At 34.6% G+C, this 27,352-nt stretch overlaps 1 long non-coding RNA gene across 1 annotated transcript in view; it reads right to left on the bottom strand.

The window, feature by feature from the left end:
- LOC144366948 (uncharacterized) overlaps positions 1 to 26,197 on the bottom strand; it is a 42,902-nt gene extending 16,705 nt beyond the window's left edge. The window contains exons 1-3 of the long non-coding RNA XR_013426158.1: positions 26,070 to 26,197; positions 6,410 to 6,500; positions 5,996 to 6,069 (exon numbers count right to left, since the gene is read on the bottom strand). This is a non-coding gene — a long non-coding RNA (uncharacterized LOC144366948). The remainder of the gene's footprint in view (positions 1 to 5,995; positions 6,070 to 6,409; positions 6,501 to 26,069) is intronic.
- Between the last annotated feature and the right edge of the window lie 1,155 nt (positions 26,198 to 27,352).

The following is a 27,352-nucleotide window of genomic DNA, read 5'->3' on the forward strand; positions in this document are numbered from 1 at the left end:
AAATGACCTGAAATTAGGACAGAGACTAGTAGAAAAAAGGAAGGAGGAAGAGGACTTTGTTGAGAGGGTCAAGAGGGTGAAGGAGAAAGCAAGAGAGTGCAGCAGTTGAGGGTGCACAGGACTAAAATATAACGCCTTCCTAGGTGGAAATGCCTATCAATCAGAACCATTAATGTGAGTCAATACTTATAAGAGCATCTAAACAATAAACTGTCAATGCTATATGCTTATTAAGTAAGGCAACCTGGGTTTGGGATATATAGGGATTCGGAACTGTCTTCAAAATTTTTCTATAAACCTAAAACTATACTCACCATAAAAATCTCACTGACAACAAAACTAAAAACAAATATAATTTGATGACAAAGTACTCAAATATCTTATCACAAGTGAGTTTAATAAAATATGGAGTAAAATTTTAGAGAAATTAATTTCTGATATTATACATATCAAATGGATTGTAAAATCTAACTTCTGTCATCATTCAGGAAACTCTGACTAGCTTTTCAGTAGAAATTGAGTTTAAATAGATTATTTCAATGCCTTCTTATAATTCTCATTGATTTCTAGTACATTTGATAGTTGAAACTGTTGTTCCATACACAGGTCAAATTTCAATGAGCTGAAATGGAAATATCTAGACACAGGATAGTTAAGAGTTCTTTTCCCTATTCACAAATGACTGCTATACAAATGATTCAAAACCAATAAAGAAATAAACATATAATGATTCAGAACATGGTATTAGTTCAAAATTCCAAGTAAGATTTTCTTTCTGAATTGACTTTGATCCTTGCAATGATTAAGTTTTTATTATTTATACGGGCACAGATTTCATTTCATGACATGATTAATTAAAATATTTATGTAGTTTCACTTTATAATTAACAAATGATTGTTAATTAATCATTGGCTATTAAATGGTACTGAATAGTGTAGCAGTTGTTTTAGGAAATTATGCACTTTAATGAAAACACATGCATTACCTGCTCTAAGAGCTTCCGATTCTGCAGGAGAAGGCAAGATTAACATATCTACAATCAGGGAACATTGTCCCAAATTAGGTCGTTAATTAGAAACTATGAATTACAGAACAATGCAATGCTACTCTACCTAATAGAAGTGAGATGGATAAGAAATGCAATGATAGAGGAAAATTATGAAAGAGATTATCTTTTGATAAATCTCGAAAGAAAATAATATATAAAATGAAGTAGAAGTTGGATAATAAAAAGTCAGGAAGAGAATGTGTCTTGTTATAAAGGTACAAACTAGGAATTATAAGGATATGTTTGGATTACAGAGAAAAATTTTCAATTAAAATTGTGATGTTATAGAGAGTAATTGTGAGAAAAAAAAATAATTAGGCAATATGAGACCATGAAATAGGTGGTCTTGAGTTGATTCAAAAAATAATGTGGCTGAAAAGAGCAACAGATTTGATTTTAAAATGTTGTCTCAGATGTGGCGATAGGTGTGGCTATAGGTTTATTGCATCAAAGTTGCAACATATTTGTGTTCATGTGGGATTCCTGAGAAAGGGGGGGAGCAGGGGAGCAAGTAACGTGAAAGATCTCTGGTGATGCAAGGGTGCAGGGCCGACTGGCTGCAGGTGAAGGGCAGGCAGAGAGTTGGAACTGCTAGGATACTTTTCTTAACAGGTAAAGAGAAACGTAACAGAACAAATAAGCACAGCACCACTCTACCCTGGGAAGGCGAGGGAGCAGTCCTAGATTGAGGTTCCTGTGACAGTATCACCAGTGCCATCACAGGAGGCCCACGCCATAACAAAGTCCATACCTATCTCCTAGCTGACGAGATGAACTCTGTTCCATTCAAGGGTAGAAGTCAAAATCCACATGACTGGTAGGCCATGCTTTGTGAGAAAGAAGTGAAAATCAGTAGGCTTGTTATACATAAACAGAAACACTTCGGTTATTTATAATTTAATTTAAAAATGGTACAGACAACCGGATATCTATTTGAATATGTTTATTTTATTTTTTATTTTTTGCAATTATCACAGAACTTGGGTTTAGACATTCTCACCGAAATCTTTTCTCATCTTCATTTGGAGACTGTCTTTAAATAATCACTCTAGGAATTGCTAGATGATATCGACTCAGCCCAGCTAGGAGATTTTACACAGCCTAGGAACAACCTGGGCATTAAGCATTTAGGAAATTTGTTCTAAGTGTGGTTATACCTTTCTAGATATGCCCCCAGATAAAAGATTTTATCCCAAAAGTGTGTGTGTGTGTGTGTGTGTGTGTGTGTGTGTATTTGTGTATGAAATTTCAAAAGCCCACGTTTATCAATTTTATCCTCAAGAACACTAGACTATTCTTATTTTCTTAAACAAATATAAGCATGTTATTAACAATTTGAAATTGTGATTTTCCAGGTTTAAGAAATCCAGTGAGAAAAACGGTGCAATATACATTTGCAAAATCAATTCTGTGGCATAGTTCCACTAACATCTCATATTGCATGTCTGAGCTGCTCCATAGAGAACTCCATTCAGCAAACACTACTCAGAGATTAATTGCTGAATTTTCCATCATTTGTTTACCAAGACAGTGTGACATTTATGAAGGAACTTACTATGTCCTTGATGTATCAGTTCCTTGTATTTCCTAAGGTGGATATAACACCAAAACAAAAGGGCCTGAGACAAGAGCAGGAGGTTACCTCCTCTAATTACAATCAGTACTTAGTGGTGCTCATTTCAGAATAGGTACAATGTCTAATTTATTGGCAAGAGTGTAGGTGCTAATTTTGCTTGTAAATGAAAAGAACAAGTGTTTGCCAATTAAATCAAGCAGCTGCTTCACAGTCAGTAATACTAATAGCTACAACAAAACTCCAAGCCATTACTCCAAATTGTTTAATGAACTGTTTTTAATATGTAGTAAACTATAACTGTTATTCTTGAAAAATGCTGGGCTGGGCTTAGTTATTCAACTTTAATTGACCTCTCAGTGGCTTCCCTGCACTTATTATGGTAAGGTAGAGCTAAGTTTTAAAAACTACATTGAATAGAGATTGGCATAACAGTATGTTTAAATCCGGACATGCTTGATGTAATTTGTGATTGGCATTCATAGTTATGGGCTTTTATGTATTCAGGAGTTTTCTCCTGTTGTGTTTAGAATGTTTTTAAGCTATGGGTTTTAGTTATAAAGGGCACTACTAGCTTGCTCAGTTTTGCTTCTATCCATTGTTATCTACATCGCAGCCTTATTTGATGAGATGATAGATGAAGACAGAAAACTGTAAGTTTAATCTCTATTTTTTTAGATAAATAACTGAACATGACATATATCAAAAACATCACAGAACTTTCCTTTAGAATGTAAAATAGTTAAATATTGAGAAGTTTTGTGTCAGCCTATATTCTGGTACTAGGGAGTTTTCATTCTTTTGGGAATATATTAAAGGTCCACATATCCAGCCTATCATGATTAGCAGTGTCTACCAAAATCTTGTGTCATTATCAGAACTATTAACCACCCTTTGCTTCTTTACTCTCAAATATCATGAGTATGAAAATTCCATTTTCAAATAGGAACTCAGAAGCATGCTGAATTCATAGATACATAGTATAATGATAACATCTGTCATATAAAAACCATCTTTGGAAATTTATAATTGGTACTTGGAAACACCATCTTGTATGAGGTGACTGTCATAAATGTACATAAATGTACTCTTTGTGGTATTTTGGATAAAGCAATAAATACAAAGCAAATTTAATTAACATCATCACTCTATTTAAATTGCATTTGGTAAATTAAGTATCTCTAGTCATGAAACTGAATACCATCAAATTAAGTATTCTCTGTAACTCATACAGAATTATTGACAATTGTATCAGGTTAGCATAAGCATGTATTTCATACTTATTTCATAATAAGCATATAGTTTCATAATGTATAGTTATGTTTAACTTGCTAAGGTGTTGTATGTTCAAAGTTTTTCTCAGGGATGAAATTAGAAAATTTAAATACATTTCAGTTTCTGGCCACTTAAAAGGGTTATTTAAAAATTATCAAAGAAGATCAAAGCCATTACCTTACCAGTCAATCAGATCATTTGTATGTGAAAAAGAATTGGACCTTTTTTCAAAGCTGGGGTAAAGTGCTTGCCTTGCATGCACAAGGCCCTGGGTTCAATCCCAGCACATATATATATATATATATATATATATATATATATATATATATATATATATATATTTTTTTCTTCAGTAGTTACAAATCTAAATGATTTAAAGCAATGAAATATTTAAATGAACATTCAGCAATGGATATGAGGAAAATTTTAAATAATTTTGATCATGCTATATTCACACTAAAATAGGGTTCAATCAGTAAATCTACAAAATATGTTAAACTATTTCATTCTTCAAAATTGCATTCTTGAATCAAGATGGAAATATTGCTTGAATATATATTGTATATACAGTAGGTGTTTCATGGGTAGAAATGTTTACAGATATGTTGTTTTTTTTCTGTTTCTGTATAGCAACTTACCACATATTAGCAGTTTAAAACAACAACACAAAGCATTACCCCCCGGTTCCTGTAGGTTAGAGGGCCACTACTACCTGGCTGGGATGTGTACTAAACACACTCTAATGTTGGCCAAGCTGAATTATGATATGGGGATTCTTTAGAAAGCCCACTTTCAAGTTGAACTCCAAAGCAGTTGAATTCAATTCCACAATCCCATTGTGGGACAAAGGTCTTCTTTTAGGACAATTAGCTGGGTCTCCTCAGGCCTTGCAAGATACCCACATTATTTGTCACAAGACTCCTCTGTCTTTCATCTAGAATAGATAATATTGAATCTCTGCATTTTTCTGTCCCTGATCTTGCCCTTCAGAACCAGGTCTAAAGAGTTTTTGTGATGGGGACAGGCCCACCCATATAACCTCTCTATTCTTAGGTCAACTGATTGAGGAACTTATTTGTATCTGCAAAATTACTACAAGAAAACATCAGTAACTAGATTACTATCTAATCAAATAATTCAGCAAAGGTTGTATAAGAAAATAAAAATATTGAGACCATCTTTGAATTCTCTCTATACTAAGACATCATTCCATTACTCCTGAACTAAACTCTTTCTCTGAAAAGTACTGTGGTATCAGGAAAAGGATAAAGAATAAAGAAATCTAGATGCCTATATAAAATCCATTTTGTACATGTTAAAAGGTAGTGATTGAAGCAACAGAAGATAGCAGATGAAATGTTGTCTCTAGATTATGAATTTAGATCCTAGTTTCTGTTTCCAGATATTTAAATCACAGGATGACATTTATTTTTAATTATTTTTGTTTCCTTGAACATGACTATAGGACAAGACTGAACAATGTAGCTTCTGCATTAATTAGCTTACAAGAGTAATGAATATGACCATTTCAAAGGGCAATTTCCACTCATCAGATTAAGTAGGAGGAAATAAATAGAGAGAACCTTGGCTGGGTTATCAGGAGTCAGTGTGCCACACATCGGACTCAAAACAATTTGTTTAAACAACTTTAAGCAAATTTCTGAAGATTAGTTTTTAGATTTACTCCCAACTAGAGCTGAGGTATTTGGCTCAGTGGCAGAGCACTTGTCTATCATATGGAAAGCTTTGTGCTTAGTCCTTGACTCTTAAAAAGCAAGGAAGGAAGGAAGGAAGGAAGGAAGGAAGGAAGGAAGGAAGGAAGGAAGGAAGGAAGGAAGGAAGGAAGGAAGGAAGGAAGGAAGGAAGGAAGGAAGGAAGGAAGGAAGGAAGGAAGGAAGGAAGGAAGGAAGGAGAGGGAAATTTCCATCTGAAAATTTGCAATTTCATGTACTATTATTTTGCCGTTACAGTAGCCCCACCTCCCTTATCTCCTGGAGATATATTCCAAGATCCCCAGTGGTGCCTGAAATCAAATGCAGGACCAAATGCTAGCCACACTGCTTTTTTCTTGACTTTTCTGAATGCCCTTCAGCCTTACCACATTATACCAGAATTAACCTGTCCTTCCATGTTTGATGTCCTGGTGTCTCCTTTGAATCTTTACTCTTGAACCTTGGGGGAATAATTAGAAAAAACAAGAGTTATTTGAACATGCACATGGTAACACCTCTACAGTCTCCCTGATAACTTAAAAGACTATGAAGTGACTAAGGGATGGCACTATATACAACAGCATATACAGAATAAAGGGACAACTCATGTCCCCAGTGGGATAGAGTGGGGTATATGGGATTTTACCGTGCCACTCACAGTTGAAAACTCATGCATTATTTATTTCTAGAATGTTCCATTTAATATTTTCAGACCTCAGTTGATCATGGGTAATTGTAACTGCGGAAAGTAACACTTTGAACAAGGCAAGACTACTGATGTCTTACACATGTATATTTACCTGAGTGAGTGAAAGTGCTGTGGGGACAGTCTTCTCACCCACAGCAGGACCACACTGCATATCCACACCCAAGGGGAGAATAGCAGATTCACTAGAATGAAGAGTGAACACAGATATTGGTAAATTCCCACGGGATTTATATGATTGAAATTACTGAGTCTTTCAAGATTTTTTTGTTTGAGAGGAAAGCATATAGTTCAGGGTAATAGCCTCATGTTGATGCTATATTTTAAGATGATTTCTTCTATATCTGAAGTCATCTGGAATTAATCATTTTAAAAGCAACTATATTTGTAAATATCAAGTGTTCAAAAGCTAAAAATCAAAACAAGATTAATCAGGTGAAGCCAGAGAAAAAATAAAGAAGAAAAAACAAAGAAAAATGAATGAGAAACATCAGTTTCTACATTTTATATTAAACTGAGAGAAGATAAAAATATTTCTAGATATAAAAAATCATGATTTTGTCCTAAAATTCATGAAACTGTTCTATTATTTTCAGAAAATAAACAAAAAATCACTCCCAATAAGATATTTATAATTCAAATGTATGTAAGTGTATGTGTATACACATAGTGTGTATATATATATGTGCATATATGTATATAATACACATATATTTATACATAAACATGTACATAAATGTGAAAACAATGGTACTATCAATTTGTCATTGCTATGATGAAATACCTGAACCAGGATAGCTATATAAAGTAAACAGGTTTTTCAGTTCACAGTTATATGAATTCAAGGGCATGGGAATGGCATCAGCTCAGCTCTGATTAGAATCTCATCATAGATTGTATGAGTGTACATGAGGGAGAAATCACAACACCAGACAGGAGCCAGAAAGCAGTTCTGAAATTGGACTCACTCCTATAATAGCACACTCTCACCAGAACTTATTCCAGAAGACAGTCATTCGCTCTGGCTTCTGAGGGCAACAACCTCAATGACCTAAAGACCTTCTCTAAAGCTACTCCTCCTCAAGGTTTCACACTGTCTCCCAAAACTGCCAGGTGAGAACCAAACATCCAACAAATGAATCTTGATGGACACATCCACACCAGAACCAAACCCTAGCAATAATGATCTATCTATCAATATTCTATCTTTTTACTTTTTATCATCAATCTATTCAATGAGATTCTAATGTATAATAGGGATTATGAATTTTTAACATATATCAAATTATATGAATATAGCTCTTCTCAAAGAATGGATAGATAAATTAGTCATCTAATAAAATGTTGATTTTCATCTCATAGAACATTATATCTCAGAAAATATTTTCCAGTGCTGGATAGGAATGTATTCCTAAAACTTAACTATAGGTTTGAACAAATTAATTTACTTTAGGATTACATTTTTTTTTTACTTACTATTACAGAAACTTGTAGACACTCAGTGAGCTTTTGTAATTTCTTTTTTCACCTGCACATAGGTAGGTAAGCTCTGCACCACCTTCAAGCTCATCATTAGTTCACAAAAATTATAGCCAATGAGAATTTAAGACTATTAGTCAAGGCTAAGAAATGAATGTCATATATTTTGCTTCTTTTCACTAAGCACTTTATTTTGCAAATTTCAAATTTATAAGTTTAAACTGAATTGTATAACTAGGATCTGTTTACTTATGACCCAGACTTAATAACTCCCTTTATTCTACATTCATATTTTGTCTATACCCCTGCTATCTCCTTGCTACTATTCAATGATAATGATGATGATGAAGATGATGATGATAACTATAGATCTTTATTGAGGTAAAATTATAAATAATATTATGTTATGGATTATGGCTTATTGAAATGGCTAATACTATGACATGTATTATTCATTAAATATAGCTTTGGGGAGAATCTAGGCAACTTTTTACAAAATTAAAAAATAAAGACCATATAAAAATATGAATAAACTACTAAATGTAGATACAGCTAAGAAGCAGTTTCTAATACACATGCACACACATTCTTTCCCTTCAAAGTAGTAAAATTTTCCCACACATGTGTTTTGCTTTGGGGTTAGTGATTTTCTTATGCTCTTCAGGAATGAAAATGAGAACTCACTTCCTAATTTCAAGAGACTATTTCTTAGAGTACATTTTTCATCCAGAAATAAATTCAATGACCGAAACTTATAAATTTTGTACGGCCTTTAGTCTCTTTAGTCTGTGTCTACCTAGTTATATGTATCTCTAAACCTTGAAATAAACGTAAGTAGCCTTTTGGAAATTGCTTTTAGGCAAGTTAATATGAATTATTGGTACCAAATTACTCAGCAATCTTTTTTTTTTTTTTTTTGTATCAGGGATTGAACCCAGGGGAACTTAACCAATGAGCCACATCCCCAGCCCTTTTAATTTCTTTTATTTAGAGACAGGGTCTTGCTAAGTTGCTTAGGGCCTCACCAAATTGCTCATCCTGCAGAGCAGCTGGAATTACAAGTGTGTTCCACCTGCCCAACCATCAGTCTCCTCTAGATGGCTCAAGTCATCATTTCTCCAATATCTAGTTAACAAGGATTGGTTTCTCAGGCCCTGCTCATATCTCAGGGTTAACTGTGTTAAAGAAAAAATACTCACGTTTATTAAAATGTTAAGAAAGATGATTCAGAACTCCACTCCATTAAATAGGTGTCAAGGCTTTTTAATGGAGAAGAGTGATCAGGCAAAGGGAGCTGGATATTTACAAACAAGTGATTAATCTGAATGAGGGAGTGAGTGGATGCAAAATTGGAAATAGATAGGGAAGACTGTTAGTAGACAGGAGTCTTGCTGAAGGCAGGCCAAGAGCTTAGGGGTCAAAGGTGGGGGATGAGGCTTATGCTAAGATATTGAGGGTGATCAGATAACAAGGGCAGAAGCTTCTCTGTAAACCGAATTTGCAGGGTTGTTTCTGGGACTGGGCTAAGCAACCAGAGACAAGTTGGCACTGAATGCTTAGACTTAGCTCTGAAGAGTGCTAGAGGAGCCTGGAGAACTTTAAGGAAGGCTTCTTTAGCAGTGATCAGCATGTGAATGTGTGAGAATTTCACCTCCCCCTCTTTAGGCTCCTGCCTGCCTGGGTGACCCTGCATAACAGGAGACCAAAAGTACAGAGAATCCACTAGCTGAATCTTCTATAATTCTCTGAAACCATCACCTGGCACCCATTCAGATTGCCTGAGAATATGGATTTAGTGTCTGGAAACTGTGTAGGTTGATAATCTTCAATGTTGATTTTTTTTTTTTTTCTGAAATAAACTGAAAAAGAAGGAGCTTTGCCTCTATAACCATCTCTCTGGCTCTTGTTAAACTCCTGTGCTCATTACAGTGCCTGGTCTCTTTCTCTCAAGTCAGTGTACAGTATGTGCTAAAGATATATTACCAACAATAAGTTGAAGGCAGATTTCAACTTGTAGACAGGGCCCAGGATATCCTGTGGCAGTCTATATTTACAGAGTCATTAGAAGTCTTGCGTCCCAAAACTCTGCAAGTGACATTCCTGTGTGTTGACTGCTTTCTAGAATATATTTTTATTCTCTTGCTATTGTGGCCTACCTTGCTGTTCAAAACAGCAAGGAAGTTTCTTTCTTTCTTTATTTTTTCCCCCCGAGTTCCTTCATTATATCAAGGAATTAGCCACTTTCTCCCATGACTTCTCTTACTTTTATACTGAAGTTTTATTGATTCAGTACTTAGAAGAAGAATTCCAGATAGGGAATAAGCTTAGTCATTGGGAGTAAGTATTGGAACATATGAATTCACGGAGGAAAACGATAATTTGCAAATTGAAAACTCCTCAGTCCCATGCTAGAGGATCCTATTCTGTTGCTGAATGTCAAGTGCCAAGACTTTCCAGCCAGTGTTCTGTTAATCTAGTGCAGTCCTGGTTGTCGCGTCACCGAGGATTCTTTCAGATACAAGAACACTGGAGCCAAATAAAAATCACAAAAGTCTTTGAGAATTGATCTCGTCACATAAAAAGAAGTCTAGAGATGGGGCAGTGTGACAAACCACAGAGTGGCCCCAGTGATCTCTTCCACCAAGTGCACACGCTTCTGTGTGATCTCCTCCCCTGAGCAAGAAAGAAACCATGGCTTGTTTCTAATCCGTAGAGCACGGCAGAGGCAATGGATGCACGTGCTGAAGTGCACGTGATCACACAACGTAAGATTATAAAGCACCCACCAGGGATATCTCCTGAATGCCGCTGAGAAGGGAAGCCTTCCTTTAGGTCAGGCCTATGTGACAAGGAACTGAGGGTGTCCTGTAGCTCATAGCAAGGAACTGAAGCCTCAGTCTAATGTCCCTCCAGGAACTTAAATATTGCCCAAACCATAGCAGTTTGAAAACAGATTCTTCCCTAGTCAACCTGCACGAAAGACCACAGTCCTTATGAGATCCTGAAACACAGAACTACAGTTTTTATTACATAGAACCTGTAATAAACCACTAAGTCATGACTATGTTGTTATAACCAGTGTATAAAAGTGTTGTATAACTAGTGCAAGAAGTAGAATGCTGGCTAATTCAGCAGTTCAGAAACAGCTTTGATTCCATATTGAGGTTATTGTTGCAAAATCAACCATCTCAAACTTAGTGGTTTAAAACAATCATTTTATTTCATTTTTCTCATGATTTGAGTCAGGAATTTTGACAAAGCTGAACCAGGTGAGCCTTTTGTTCCTCAGTGGTATTTAGCTCATGGTAGATTTAGTCTTGAAGGTCCAAAAAGAATCACTCGCAGGCCTGGTGCCTTGGCAAGGATGGCTAGAAGTCTGGAAGACTGGGGTCAGCAGAGACCCCACTCCTCTCAATATATTGACAGACTCCTTCCCTGTGGTGTCTCCAGTTGGATTACTCACATGGAAGATAAAGGTTCCCTGAACCAGGGATCAAGGAGAGAAAAACGGGAATGGATCCATCTCTGGAAGGTCCGCCTACTGTCCAAAGCAATTACAGGTCCTTGTTAGATGCAAGAAGATCATAGACTCTCAATGACAGGATCCTTCAAGAGATTTTGACTGTCTTTATTCTACTATGGTAAGTATCTTGATTATTTTATGAAGGTTGAAAGCTGTTTTCCCAGTGCCAATATTTCTTATTTCACAATTATGCCCAAAGGCAATAAAGGCAGACATGTCCTGTCTCTTGTTCAAAGACTGCAAAGAGTTTTCCCAGAAGCCTTCTCTACCAGCTTGGGTAGTAGTCTTCGATCCACAGTAGTCATAGATATTGCCATGCACAAGCGAATATTTTCACAAGTACCACCCAACTCTCCTAAGAGCTGAATTAGAGATGATTATTAACCTGTTTCTATAGGCATTTTTCTCTTCAAATATGGTATTCCATATTTAGCTAACCTCTGACAATTTTATAGTCTACCTGTTAAATGATAGGATAGTAACACAACAGGTAAATATAAGTCACTTTCTCTCACATAACTTTCACCTTTAGAGTATAATATAAGTAACATGGAAGTAACTAAGAAAAAATATTTTTAAATGGTGAAAACTGGAAAAGTCAGGAGCGGAACACAGTGAAGAACAGATCATGTATGTTGTTGATATTTGTCAGCGCCAAAACCAAAACATAAATAAATTAATTCTTAAAATAAAATTAGTTTCAGGACACTTCAATAGTGCAGATACAGCAATACACATTAAAATATTCAAAATTACTGAATTTACTACTCTGAAATATTTTTCAATGCTACCCATTTGATAAGTGTAAGAAATAAATTTCAAGATGACTATGTACTTATTTAATTAAAGCAGCAAATGATGGTGGCCACTTTTTTTTTCAAGATGAAACTCTAAAAATTGTGTAATTTGCAGTCCAAAATAGACAACAGTGAAAGCATTTAATGCTGACATAGTCTATTAATATTCATTTACAGTGTTGTACTGAAATCTTGCTGCTTTCTATGGGAGAATTTCAGCATTTTAAATGGGAGTGATGAGAAACCTTTATCATCATCAATCTTCTTCAGGAATAAGAACTTTCAGAATCATAATAACACGCCCTACAGTCTGCCTCATAGCCACCACTGAGTTTATGACATGCCACTTGATGAGGGTTTATATAAGGATGTAAGACAGGCATGAAAAGCAATTGTTCACGCTACTTCCCCATCAGCTTCATGGAAAACAATTGCTTACATCAAACGAATTTCTTTATTACCACTTCCCATGATAGAAAATGCTGTCTCTTTTTTTGTTGTTTGTTTCTCTTCCTTCCCTTTCATTTCTTTGCTCCCTTCCTTCCATGCCCCACCCCCCACACTGTATGGCTCTTTATAATAGAAAACAAACATACAAGTGTGAAAAGAAAACATGTCTCATTTTTTTCATCTTCCAAATTCATGTTGTTCTTCTTTGCAGGTGTGTCTAAAATGTAAATCAACAAAAGAGACCTTAAATTTTTATTTTATATGGCTCCCAATTTTACACTAAGTGTAGTTAAGTCTTTTTTGAAGATTGTGTCTCTTTTATTTACCATGCCTCAGTCAAGGAAGAGACTAGAAATAATGATTTAAAGAGGTTTTCTCCAAAGAAGGACATATTTTGAAGGGAAATAATCTTGGCACATATAAGGATTATCAGTACTTTCATTCTTCACAGGCTAAATTCAAATCTTCTTCTACAGAGTTTATAAATTTGCTTAAAGTATGGATAACTAATAACTTTTGCAATTACCCAGGGTAATAACACTAAGAGTCCAGAATTTTGTACAGGCTTATCCATAGAACAATGAAGTTTTGCTAAGTAAGGTGAACAGATTTATGGTAATTTCTTATAGATTACAAATATGAATGTTTAAGGAACTTTTGAAATCACACTAATAATACCCAATACATTGATGTTATTGACTGTGTCAGGAACAACTGCTTTCCTGATGGAATTGGCATAGAGAAATACACAAATTATTAATATTTATCTTTTTATGTTCGTGTATAATGTTTTCCAAGTAACCACATGGGAATTTGTGTATCTTCTTTTTTTTTTTAAAGTGCGTTTTTTTTGTGATACTCCTTCCAGTCATGCAATAGACAAAACTAAAAAATGAATCAGTGTAAATAAGTTTTATTATTTTTACAGATTTTTGTAATTGTAGTATCAAGTTGCCTATCTAGTCTTAGATAAGATAGTAGGCATACTGACTGGTCTAAAGCAATCATATACACAGATAAATAAAGCAATATCAATCCATTGATTAATATTGACCATAATTACTATTGACTTATTACATCTCACAGAAATTACAAAAATACTTCCCATTACTTTCCTTTTTTAAAAATTTTCTGTTAGCCAAAGAGTCAGTTGACTCTTTGGCTAACAGAAAAATAACTAAATGCAATAAATATCGATTTTATCTTATAACTTTCTTCTTTTAATTTTACATACATTGTGAAAGAGAAACTTGAAGATATTGCAGGCCATTTTTTTATTATTCCCTATATTTTGGGAAATTTGATAATTTATATCTTCCTTTAGAGTAAAATTATCTAGGTAAGATTTTACTTAGATGCATTGAGATTTCCAAAATATTAACTTTAGAGTAATCAGTCATGGCTTTTATTTCTAAGGCATTATAAATTTGCATATCTCAGATATAACTCCAAATCTAGTGCTTTCAAATCAAACCTTAGAAGAATCTTCACAGGAGATCCAAGATGGTGGGCTAAAGTGAGGCTGAATTCTGTGTCCCTCCGGGACCTGGAATTCAAGTAGTGTGGACATATAGTTTCTCTGCAAGTTATTAGAGTACCACCAACATCTGCTCCAGTACAGGAATCTCAGCTTCTGTGACCATGCAGGTCCCCAGGCCTCAACCTCAGCCCAGGACTCCCGACCACTTGCTCACATGGTACCTCAGGCCACTGTGCCTGAACAGCACAGCACCCCTGGCACCAGCATATGCTCAGGACCCCTGTACACCCACCTGCACTGGAATCCCGGGCCACTGCTTTCATGCAGGACACCCAGCCTCTGCCCATGCACCATGCCACTCTTGTGTGGATCCCCAACTAACAACATGAGGCTCCCCTGGGTCACCTCCAACTTGGGACACTGCAACTACTGCCATAGTTCACTACACACCATAGCCTGCACCTGAGGACACCACACAGGGTCTGGAGACAGCTGACAGCCATAACATTGCATGGCACAGGGGGCTTCTCTGAATACCCTGTTATGACATGCAGCTATCGGCTGTCACAAGGTGGAGGCTACTGCATGGGGAGGGCTGTGGCCATGGCTGTGGGCTAGGCCTGGATCCCAGGTGGGACTAACCTCGGCCTGGGCTCACACAGGGGGTTGTGGAGGTGTTCCTGGGCCAGCATCTGAGCTCCAGCATTGATATACTGGTTGGGCAGGGAGGACCTCGGCCTATCCTAGGCCTGGGCTCTCATGGAGGGCAGCAGAGGTGGTCCTATGCCAGGGCCTGGGCTCCAGAGTGGGTCTGCTAGTTGGTGGGGCAAACCGGGGCCTAACCTTGAGTTGTATATATTTTTATCTCCTATTTTTATGATCTTTTATTTTTCTTAATTTTTATGTTTGTTTTTTATAATCTCTCTATTGTCTTCCCACTTAACATTTCTCCCCCAAATCACCTTCTCTCTTTTCTCCTGCTATTATCCAACTTCTTTAGATTCCTCTTTCATGCTCCCTCATATCTAATAACTATATTCTCATCTCCTACCTCCTTAACATCTCATCCTATACCTCACCCCAATTCTTTTTCCACCATCAGAAACTGTAGACCCTCTTGCAAACCTATTATTTTTATTGTAGATAATATTTGAACACAACATTTCTGTATATTGTGACAAAGCTATAAATGTCGTAATAGTAGCTTTTTGGTTTAAGATTGTATATTGTTTGTGTTGGGATCTGTTAATATCATTCTCCCCCTTAAAGGAGAGGTATTGGAACCATACAGGGACCCTATAAGCCTATAGGGTAAAAACTGTAAAACCTCACATCTGCAGTGGGAGAAGGGAAGACCCTTGAACAACATGAAAAAAAAAAAAAAAAAACCAAGGGAAGAAAGTCCCCCAAACAAACCAAGATACTACATTATTATTATCCATGGCCAGCACAGCAGAGTAAATGCACATAATTAAATGTTCTATAAATTAAAAGATAATATAAGAGTACAAATACAAGCAGCAAAATATCATTTCAATAAATAGCTACATAAGGAAATACAGGAAGCAAACGATTAATTCAATAAGGAGATAGAGATTCTAGGGGGAAAAAAAACAGAAATCCTTGAAATGGAGGAAACAATAAAACAAATTTAAAACTCTATAGAAAGCACCACCAAAATATTGTACCACTTAGAAGACAGAACCTCAGACAATGAAGAAAAAATATATAATTTTGAAAATAAAGTTGACCACACAGTGAAGATGGTAAAAAAAAATGAACAGAACTTTCAAGAAATATGGGATAACATAAAAAAATTAAGGATGATTGGGATAGAAGAAGGTATGAAGTTCTAATCCAAAGGAATGAAAAATTTATTCAATGAAATGATATCAGAAAATTTTCCAAATATGAAGAATGAATTCTAAAATCAGAAGATATAAGAGGCTTATATGACACCAAAAGTACAAAATCACAACAGATCTTCACAAAGACAAATTATAATGAAAATGCCTAGCATACAGAATAAGGAGAGAATTTTGAAAGCCAAAAGAGAAAGAAATCAGATTACATGTAGGAGGAAACCAATTAAAATCCCTGCAAATTTTTCTACCCAGACTATGAAAGCTTGAAGATCCTTGAACAACATATACTAAAGTCTGAAAGAAAATGAATGCCAACCAAGAATCATACATGCAGAAATATTAAGCTCTAGATTCAATGACAAATAAAAACTGTTTCATAAAAAAAATTCAGAAAGATTTAAAAAGATAAAAGAATTTATTACTAGGAAACAAATACAAATAAGTAGAGATACTATCCTTTATTCTACCAGATCATAATGAAATACAATAAGGAATCAAACAAAAAATAATATATAGAAGCAACTCCAACACCTAGAGAATAAATAATATGTTATTAAATGAACAATAGATTGCAAAAGAAATCAAAGAATGGCTGAGTTGTGGCTCAGTGGAAAAGTGCTTGCCTAGCATGCATGAGACACTGGGTATGATCCTAGGGACCACATGAAAAATGAATAAATAAAATAAAGGCATTGTGTTCATCTATAACATATATATATATATATATATATATATATATATATATGATATCAAACAAGAGATTAAAATATTATTAGAGGTAAATGAGAACACTGATACAACATATCAAAATATCTGGGACACTATGAAGTCAGTACTAAATGAAAAGTTTATTGCATAGAATTCAATTCTTAAAAGATTAAAAATGCCAACAAATAAATAACCTAACATTACATCTCAAAGCCCTAGAAAAAGAAGAACAAGTTAACACCAAAAGCAGGAGAAGACAACATATAATTAAAATCAGAGCTTAAATCAATAAAATTGAAACAAAAGAAACAATTAAGAAAATTGAAAAAGAAATTGATTATTTGAAAACATAAATAAAATTGATATTTCCTTAATGATGCTAATGAAGAGAAGGAGAGTCAATACTCAAATTACTGACATCCATGATTGAAAAGAAAATATTACCAGAGACACTACAGAAATACAGAAGATAATTAGAATTTATTTTGAAAATTTGTACTCTAGTGAAAAAGAAAATATTGAAGCCATTGACAAATTTCTAGTTATATGACTTGCCCAAACTTAATTAGGATGATATCCACAAGTTAAATACATCAATTACAAGCAATGAAATAGAAGATGCCATCAGAAGCCTTCCAACCAAGAAAAGCCCAGGACCAGATGGATACACAGCTGAGTTCTACAAGACCTTCAAAGAAAAACTAATACCACTCCTGAAATTATTCCATGAAATAGAAAAAGAGGAAACACTTCCAAACTCATGCTATGAGGCCAATATCACCCTGATTCCAAAAGCAGGCAAAGAAACATCAAAAAAAAGAAAACTTCAAACCAATATCTATAATGAACATAGATTCAAAAATTCTGAATAACATTCTTGCAAATCAAATGCAAAAACATATTAAAAAGATAATTCACTACAATCAAGTGGGGTTTATCCCAGGGATGCAAGGTTGGTTCAAAATAAGGAAATAAATAAATGTAATTAATCAAATCAAGAATTAAATATAAGAATTCTATGATCACTGCAATAGATGTGTGAAAAGCATTTGACAAAATGAAGCACTCCTTTATGTTCAAAGTACAAGAAAAATTAGGGATAATAGGAACATATCTCAACATGGTAAAAGCTATCTATGCTAAACCCAAGGCCAACATCATTCTAAACAGAGAAAAATTGAAAGCATTTCCTCTAAAAACTGAAACAAGACAGCCAGGGATGCCCTCTTTCACCACTTCTATTTATCATAGCTTTGAAACTCTAGCCAGAGCAATTAGACAGACAAAAGAAAATAAAGGGATCTGGATACGAAAATAACTCAAACTTTTGCCAACAAAAATGATTCTATACTTAGAGGATCCAAAAATTCCACAAGAAAACACGTAGAACTAATAAATGAATTCTACAAAGTGGCAGAATATAAAACTAAAACCCCCAAATCCAAGGCATTGCTGTACATCTATGAAAAATCCTCTGAAAGAGAAGTTAAGATAACAATCCCATTTACAATAGACTCAAAACAACAACAACAACAACAAACAAACAAAAAAAAACTTGAGAATCAACTTATGAAAGAGGTGAAAAACTTGTATAGTGAAAACTACAGAACGCTAAAGAAATAAATTAATGATGACCTTAGAAGATGGAAAGATCTCTCATGTTCTTGGATGGGCAGAATTAATATTGTCAAAATGTCCATACTACCAAAAGCACTACATAGTTTTAATGCAATTTTAATAAAAATCCTAATGTCATTCCTCATAGTATTAGAAAAAGCAGTCATGAAATTCATTTGGAAAACTAAGAGTGAGGTAGGTGATGTCACTATACCTGGCCTTAAACTATATTACAAAGCAATAGTAACACAAATGGCATGATATTTGCACCAAAATAGACTTTTAGACCAATAATAGTACATAATAGAGAACACATAGATAAACCCACATGAATAAAGTTATCTCATACTAGACAAAGGTGCCCAAAACATATATTGGAGAAAAGATATCCTCTTCAACAACTGATTCTGAGAGAACCATAAATCCATATGCAGCAAAATGAAAGTAAACCCCTATCTCTCATGCATAAAACCTAAGTCAACTGTATCAAAAACCTAGGAATTTGAGCAGAGACTCTGCACCTAATAGATGAAAAAGTAGGTCCAATTCTTCATCAGCTCAGATTAGGTCCCAATTTCCTTCTCAAGAATCCTATATCATAAGAAGTTAAATCAAGAATCAATGAATGGTATGGATTCAAAATAAAAAGCTTCTTCTCAGCAAAAGAAAAAATCAGTGATGTGAAGAGAAAGCCTACAGAATGGGAGCAAAGTTTTACCACATACATATCAGATAGCAGTAGAATGAAACACATTATTACTTTATGTACGTATGTGACTATGTGACCAATGTGGTTCTACAATATTATACAATATATAAAAATGATTAATTATATCCCATCTATGTATGATATGTCAAAGTATATAAATGCATTCTACTGTGACGTATAACTAATTAAGACAAATAAAAATTTAAAAAAAAACAAAGAGCAATAAAAATGCCTCACACTTTTGCATAGCACTTAAAAAAAAAGAATACAAACAAGGGCTGGGGATGTGGCGCGTGCAGCCTGGGTTCGATCCTCAGCACCACATACAAACAAAGATGTTGTGTCCACCAAAAAACTAAAAAATAAATATTAAAAAAATTCTCTCTCTCTCTCTCTCTCTCTCTCTCTCTCTCTCTCTCTCTCTCTCTCAAAAAAAAAAATACAAACAACATTAAGTGTTGGCAAAGCTCTGGGGGAAAGGCACATTCATACATTGCCGGTGGGACTGCAAATCGGTGTAACCAATCTGGAAAGCAGGATGGAAATTCCTTGGAAAACTTGGAATGGAGCCACCATTTGACTCAGCGGTACCACTCCTCGGTTTATACCCAAAGAACTCAAAAGCAGCCTTCTGCAATGACACAGCTACATCAATGTTTTTTTGCAGCACAATTCACAATAACTAAATTGTGGAACCAACTTAGATGCCCTTCAATAGATGAATGGATAAAGAAACTGTTGGTATATATACAGAATGGAATACTATAAAGCATTAAAAGAGAATAAAATCATGGCATTTGCAGGTTAACTAATGGAGTTGGAGAATATCATGCTAAGTATAGTAAGCCAATCTGAGAAAACCAAAGGATGACTGTTGTCTCTGATATGAGGAGGCTGATCCACAATGCAGTCAGTGTGGGTGAGTGGGAGAGGAGAAAGGGAGGAGTGCAAGAACTTTAGATAGGGAAAAGGGGAGGGAGGAGAAGGGATGGGGTATCTGGGAGGAGTCATGGTGGAATGGGGTGGTCATCATAAATAACCCTAAGTACGAGAGAGAGAGAGAGAGAGAGAGAAAGAAGAGAGAGAGAGAGAGAGAGAGAGAGAGAGAGAGAGAGAGAGAGAGAGGGAGGGAGGAAGGAAGGAAGGAAGGAAGGAAGGAAGGAAGGAAAGAAGGAAGGAAGGAAGGAAGGAAGGAATGAAGGAAGGAAAAGAAAGAATGAATCCTCACCTTTTACTTCTTCTAATTCACCTTTCATCTTCTACTTCATATAAGTAAGACATCAAAAAAAAAAAAAAAAAACCATGGTGGGCAGGGAGGCGATATTGAGAGGGCAGGGGGCTGTAACTTTACACTTAGTTGTGATTTTGAAACTAATATAAAAGGGGATATTATTATCTTCCACCTACACGGACCCCCCATCTGGGAGGCTCTTGCTTGTCTGTGGATGGTTAGAGTCACTCTCAGTCAGAGTCATTCACTCTCCTCTGGGATCATAACAAGTCCTTGGCTGTCTTTCTGGACTCTGGTTCATTCCCCACATAGTCATCAACTTGTTCTGGAGCTAGTCAGAAAATGTATACCCATATTTCTTGTGTTCACCATTTTATTCTCTAGTTATTAACTTTATGAATCATCCTGACTCTGATGTGATGAGTCTGACATGGTTGTGCAGCATTAATGCAAAGATGATCGTATGGGATTTCTATGCAGATCACTTAGTAATGAAGCTCATTTTCCAGTTGCAGTCATCTCTGAAGGACTAATTTATGCCTTAAAAATATAATAGCAAATCACTCTTGCTTTTAGACAGACTAACAGACAGTGTAAACAATGTGAATTGACATTACATGCAAGGTCTCTTGTTTGTTAAAATAAAATGAGGTCCTAATTAGAATAAGTTGGATTTCTTGCCTGTATAATTTTACCAAAAGGTATCCTGTTGTCATGTATAACTAAAAAGAATAAAAAAATAAAATAAACAATAAAATAAAACTTAAGATTCTGAGTGGTGTAAATCCAAGTGCTTTACATTTTGGTTTTATCATATAAGACTCTATGTGAGAGTTTTACAAACAGGTCTTCATCCATATCAAGAGATGAGTATAATGTGTGCCAATATTTCATCATGTTACAAGCAATAACCAGTACTATTTAGTGTAAAAATTAAAGTACTTTACTTAGTTCATTCATTACTGTTAGAGTAACTGAGACTGGATAATTAATGAAGGAGATGTATTTCTTGTTTATTGGACACTGGGAGGCCCACGTTGAGGGGCCTGCATCGGGCAATGGCTTTGTTGTTAACTCGTCTCATGGCAGAAGTTGGAAGGGCAAGAACAAACATAAAAGAAAGAGAAGGGAAGTGGGCCCAAGTCATTCTTCTATCCAGAATCCACTGTACAAAGGCTAACCCGCTCATGATAATGGCATTGCCCCATCTGAGAACAGAGCCCTGATGACCTAATCACCTGACAAAAGTCCCACCTTTCTACACTATTGGATTGGAGATTCAGTTTCACACACACGGCCTTTCGGGGATACACTCAAACTATAATATTAGCTAATTAGAGAGTTTTATTTATAATTCAGATTGCATAATTTGAACTACTGTGTCAATTTGCAAAACCCAAAGTAGAATGCTGTTTTTGAATTTAGATCAATAATATAATGCTCAGTTCAATGCCTTCTTGATGTTAACTTTTAAATCACTGTTCAACTTATAGTACACCAATGTTATTATATTTTGGTTAACCAGATATCAACAATTATATGGCTGGTACACATGGTAACTAGTACATAGTACACAGACATTTCAAATGATATTGTATGTTCTTACAAACATTGCTTTAAAGTCATTTCTCAAAATCAGATGAGTGTGTGACATATACTTTAAAACAGTGTTTACTGGAATTTCATAAATTTCTTAAAACTCTTTTGTGTCTAGAAGCCAAAATAATTATTTTCACAGCAATTCAATGACATTTTTGCCTTTGGCTGTCTCATTTTTTCACAACTACCACTTTTTAGATGCTACATGACATGTAATATCATAGTTCCTTCAATTAAAAAGGAGAGAAGACAATCCAACTACTTTTGACTGAAATATCAGGGAAAATTTATTTTTAAAAAATGAGGAGTATTTATTACTTTTCTAAATGGGATGTTTTTGTTGTCTAGGTTAATATACTTTTTGATAACTATATTAAGAGTATTACTTGATTAATAAACACAATTTAAAACTTTTCACTTTTCATTTTTGGTTTCATAAATATGAGACCAAAACTCCTAAGTGCAACCAAAGTGATTTTAAATGGTCCGGGTAGAGCAATAAATTCCTCTGTAAGAAAAAAATGATAAATATCAAAACAGAAAATAAACTAAGCCAAAGACAGCAGAGGAAAGGCAATAATTAATATCAGAGTAAAAGTAAATAAAGATTAGAAAAGCACAAGAAAAAAACAATAAAGAGTTGGGTGAAACACAAAAAAATAAAGTTGAAAAGCCTTTAGCAAGATTAACTGAGGGGGAAAAAAAGAGAAAAAAGATGAAAGAGGAGAAATTTCACATGATATTTCAGAAATCTGAAAAAGCACTGTGAACAGTTAATCATATGACAAAAACCAGTTACTATTGAAGAAATGGACAATTTCCTGGAAACATACAAACTCCCAAGATTGAGTTATGAAATAAAAATATAAAAAAATGAGCAGACTAATGATAAACATGAGATTTAATTGGAAATAAATGTCTCCTCACAAAGGCAATTCCAGGACCTCATGGATCAATTAGTGAATTCTGCAAAACAGTGAAGGAAAAAAAAAATAATCCTTCTCACAGACTCCCAAAATATTGAAGAGAACACTTTAAATCATATTTTATAAGATCAGCTTTATCCCAATAGCAAAGTCTGATAAGAACACTATAGGAATAGAAAATTACAGGTCAATTTCACTAAGGAATATACATGCAATAATCCTCAACATAATACTAGTAAGCTGAATTCAGTAGTTTTTTTTTTTTAATAGACCATGCACCATCACCAAATAGGCTTTACCCGTGATATATAAGGATGATGCCAAACACACACATCAACAACTGTGAGATAGCACATGAACACAATGAAGGATAAAAATCATGATCATCTAAAAAGAGGCAGAAAAGGCGCTTCAATAATTCAAAATCCTTTTATGATAAAAATTCACAAATCAGTAGAGAAGGTATGTATATCAACATAACAAACACAATAAATAACAAACCCACAGCATACAGCATACCCGTGGTGAAAAGCTGAAAACAGTTTCTCCAAGATCAAGAATAAGAATAGCCACCCTTGAGATTCCTATTCAAGATGACAATGTATGTGCTAGCCAGAGAAATTAGGCAGGAAAAAGGAATGAAGAGACACAAATCAGAAAGAAGTTAAATCGCTCATTTTTTGCATGACATATTCTTACTTTACAAAGGACATGATCTTATATACAGAAAACCTTAAAGACGCCACAGAACACTATTAGAGTCCATAAATTAATTTGCAAGATACAAAAATAAACATACAAAACTCAGAAGTTTCTATAGACTAAAAATTGTGCAAGACCAATAACACTTCCAAGACCAACAAAAATAATTCTTAGAAATAAGTATAATAAAGAATTTTATTAATCTTTCTACTATTATAGCAAAATGTCTGAAACTGTATAGTTTATAAAGAAAGGATGGTTCTGGAGGTTCATTATCATGGCAACTTCATCAGTGTGGCTCTAGTGAAGACTTTGTGTTGGATGACAACAGAATGATAAAAGCCTACCTGGAGAGATGGAATCCAGAGCAAAACTGTGGAGGGTTAGTAATGACCTCCAAGTACGCCTCACCTCTTAATATCCCACCACCTAGTAATAGCACCACACTAGCGACCAGTCTTCCAAAACATGACACACTCAAACCATGTCTAACCATAACGGAGGTAAAAAGTTGATATAGGGAATACAATAAAATAATTATGAAAAAAATTGAAAATACACAAATAAATGAAAATGTGATCTATGTTCATGGCTTAGAAGTATGAATATTGTTAAAATGTTCATACTACCCAAAGCAATCTACAGATTTAGTGGTATAGCTATCAAAATTCCAATGTCATTTTTTTCATAGAAATAGAAAAAGCAATTCTTAAATTCATATGTAGGTAAAATATGCAACCAAATAGGCAAATCAATATTACCTGATTTCAAAACATCCTTGAAGCTGTAGTAATAAAACAGGATGTTACTGGCATAAAAAATAAGCAAAACAATGGAACAGAATTCAGACCTCAAAATAAATTCATGTTTGTACAGTCAACTGATCTTTCCTAAAATTGTCAATATCATGTAACAGAAGAAAGTCAATTCCCTTTAATAAATGCCATTTGGAAAATTGTATACCTACATGCATAAAATGAAATTGCACTAATTTCACACTATCCATAAAAATAAACTCAAGATAGATTAATGACTTAAATATAATACCTAAAAGTATAAAAATATTTGAAGAAAATAGAAAATGTGGGGGAAAGTTTCTTGGCATTGGTGATGCTGAATATATATATTGTATATATATTGTCTTGTGTTGTTCAAGGATAGATATATAGGTAGAGATAGAGATATAATTTTCCTGAAGTAGTCACAGCATCAAAATAAATAAAGAGATAAATGAGATACTATCAAACTAAAATTCTTCTGCACAGAAAAGGAAATACTTAACCTAGTAAATAGAAAATCTTCTCAAATGAAAATAAATGTTTTCAGACCACATATCTGATTAGGAGTTAATAATCAAAATGTATAAGTAACTCAATTATCTCAATAGCAAGGAAACAACAACAAAAATACAAATAATTGGAAAATGTCTTCTGACACATTTTTGTGGCCAAGAAGCATATGAAAACATGTTCAACATTACTAATTATTAGGAAAACACAAATTAAACCCACAATTAAATATCAACTCACACTTTTGGAATGGTTAGTATCAAAAAAGCAAAATAAAAAGTGTTTGTGATGATGTGGAGAATAAGGTACTCTTATGCAATAATGATTAGAACATAAATTTGTACAGCTACTATGCACAAATATGTGTTAGGAAAACAATATGCTACTCTCTCAGAAAATTAAAAGTACAACTACCACCGAATAAAGCAATCCCACTGCTGGATATATATCTAAAAGAAATGAAATCAGTATATCAAAAGGATACCTACATTCCCGTGTTTATTGCAGCATTATTCACAATAGCAAGTGATGGAAACATCTTAAGTGTTTACTGATGAATAAATGGTAAAGGAAACAGCCTACAGCCCCAACATACACACACACACACACACACACACACACACACACACACACAAACACACACACACACACACGGATACTACTCTGCTATAAGAAAGAAAATTCTGTCTTGGATGAACTAGAAGGACATTATGAAGAGTGAAATAAGCTTGGCACAGCAAGACAATTACAGCATGATCACATTTACATACGGAATCTAAGAAACTCTCACAAACACATAATAGAATTAAGGTTCCCAGGGCAGAGTAGAAGGAAAAGGGACTAGATAGAAGTTGGTCACGGGGTACAAAATTTCATTTAGACAGTTTGAATTTGTCTTTGATATCTATTATAGAGCATGGGGACTATAGTTAGCTATGAGTACTATAGAATGGAAATTTCCGAAGGAGTTGATTTTAAATGTTCTCAACACACACAAAAATCATAAATATGTGAAGTAATGGGTATTTTAACTAGCTAAGTTTTGATAATCATTTCATAATACATAGAGGAATCAAAACATCATATTGTACACTGTAAGAAAATACAATCTTTATTTGAAAGATATACTCAAGTATTACTCAATAAAGCTGAAAAATATAATTCTAACACACATTGAGAGAGAAAAAGAAAGTGAGAAGAAAAATCCATTTTACAACTTTTTAACATATAATTTTATTGAAGTTTGTTTTTGTCGCCTTCCTTCCTTCCTTCCTTCCTTCCTTCCTTCCTTCCTTCCTTCCTTCCTTCCTTCCTTCTGCTGCAACCAAAAATCATAGCAAGAACATTTTAAAGGAGGGAATGTTTATTTTTTTGCTCACAGTTTCAGATGTCTCAGTTCACAGAACTCTGAGTCCACAGGCAGCTGGCTCCATTCCTTGGGGCTCCAGGCGAGGCAGAATAGCATGGTGGAAGGAGGTGTTGGAAAAAAGCAGTTTGGAACATGGCACCAAGAGGCAAAGAGGGAGAGTGAGAGGGAGGGAGGGAGGGAGGGAAGGAGGGAGAAAGAGAGAGAGAGAGAGAGAGAGAGAGAGAGAGAGAGAGAGAGAGAGAGAGAGAGAGAGAGAGAGAGGAGAGAGAGAGAAATTTCCACTCAACAAGGACAAAATATATACTCCAAAGGCACAACACCAGGGACCCACTATTTCAGCCATACCCTACCACCTAGTTAATCCCTATCAAGTATTACTGCACTGATTAAAGTTTACATAACTCCATCAGTTCACCTCTGAATTCTTGCATTGTCTCACACCTGAGACTTTGGGGGACATTTCATACATAAATCATAGCAAAGTTCATACTTTTTAAAAATTTTGGTTACTCCAGAATTTAAAGATAAAAAAGACAAAGAGCATTTGTATATTAAGTAGTTTCCAAGACAGAAAAGAGCTTTTAATATCAAAATGTTTTAGAACACCTGGTTTAGAAGGCATCCAGGAAAAGGAAGTGTTTGAGAGGGTAGTTTCCCCTCAATACATAAAATAACAACAATAACAACCCATTCTCAGGTTTTTTTGTGTGTGTTTTATTGAAGTGATTGTTTCTTCTCTCTCATTGGAATTTACTTTTACATATTAAGTTTGTTTTGAGAAAATCCATTTTAAAACTTTTGCAAATATATAATTTGAAGCCCATACATTATTTTTCTTTTAGGAATGCCACAAAAAGACTTGGGAAATACATGGGTTGCTGTTTCCTGGATTATTTGCAAATGGTGTAAAATCTAAGAATAGTTTTCTGTAAGTATAAGTCAGTGGTAGATTATTTGCATAGCATATGTGAGGCTCAGGGTTTGAATCCTCAACACCCCCCGCCCCAACACACACACAAGTATAGTTTGTGACAAATATTTTATAGTCTGCTTCCACAGAAGCTGTCTTCATCTTAAACATGAAAATTCAGTGTTCTCCATCATGTTAATATATCTGCTATTAAACATTTTATTTTTAAGGAAAAAAAAAGTAGCTTTAAGTGTTTTAAAAATGCTTCCATGTAATAAATATGATGTATCACACAGAAAGAGATTTGACTAAATATTCTGGCTACATCAGTTTAATATATGGCAGAAATTCTTGCTGTTTATACATATATGTGTCATGTTACT

This window comes from Ictidomys tridecemlineatus, chromosome 9 (genome assembly GCF_052094955.1).
Source record: "Ictidomys tridecemlineatus isolate mIctTri1 chromosome 9, mIctTri1.hap1, whole genome shotgun sequence".
Lineage (NCBI taxonomy): Eukaryota > Metazoa > Chordata > Mammalia > Rodentia > Sciuridae > Ictidomys > Ictidomys tridecemlineatus.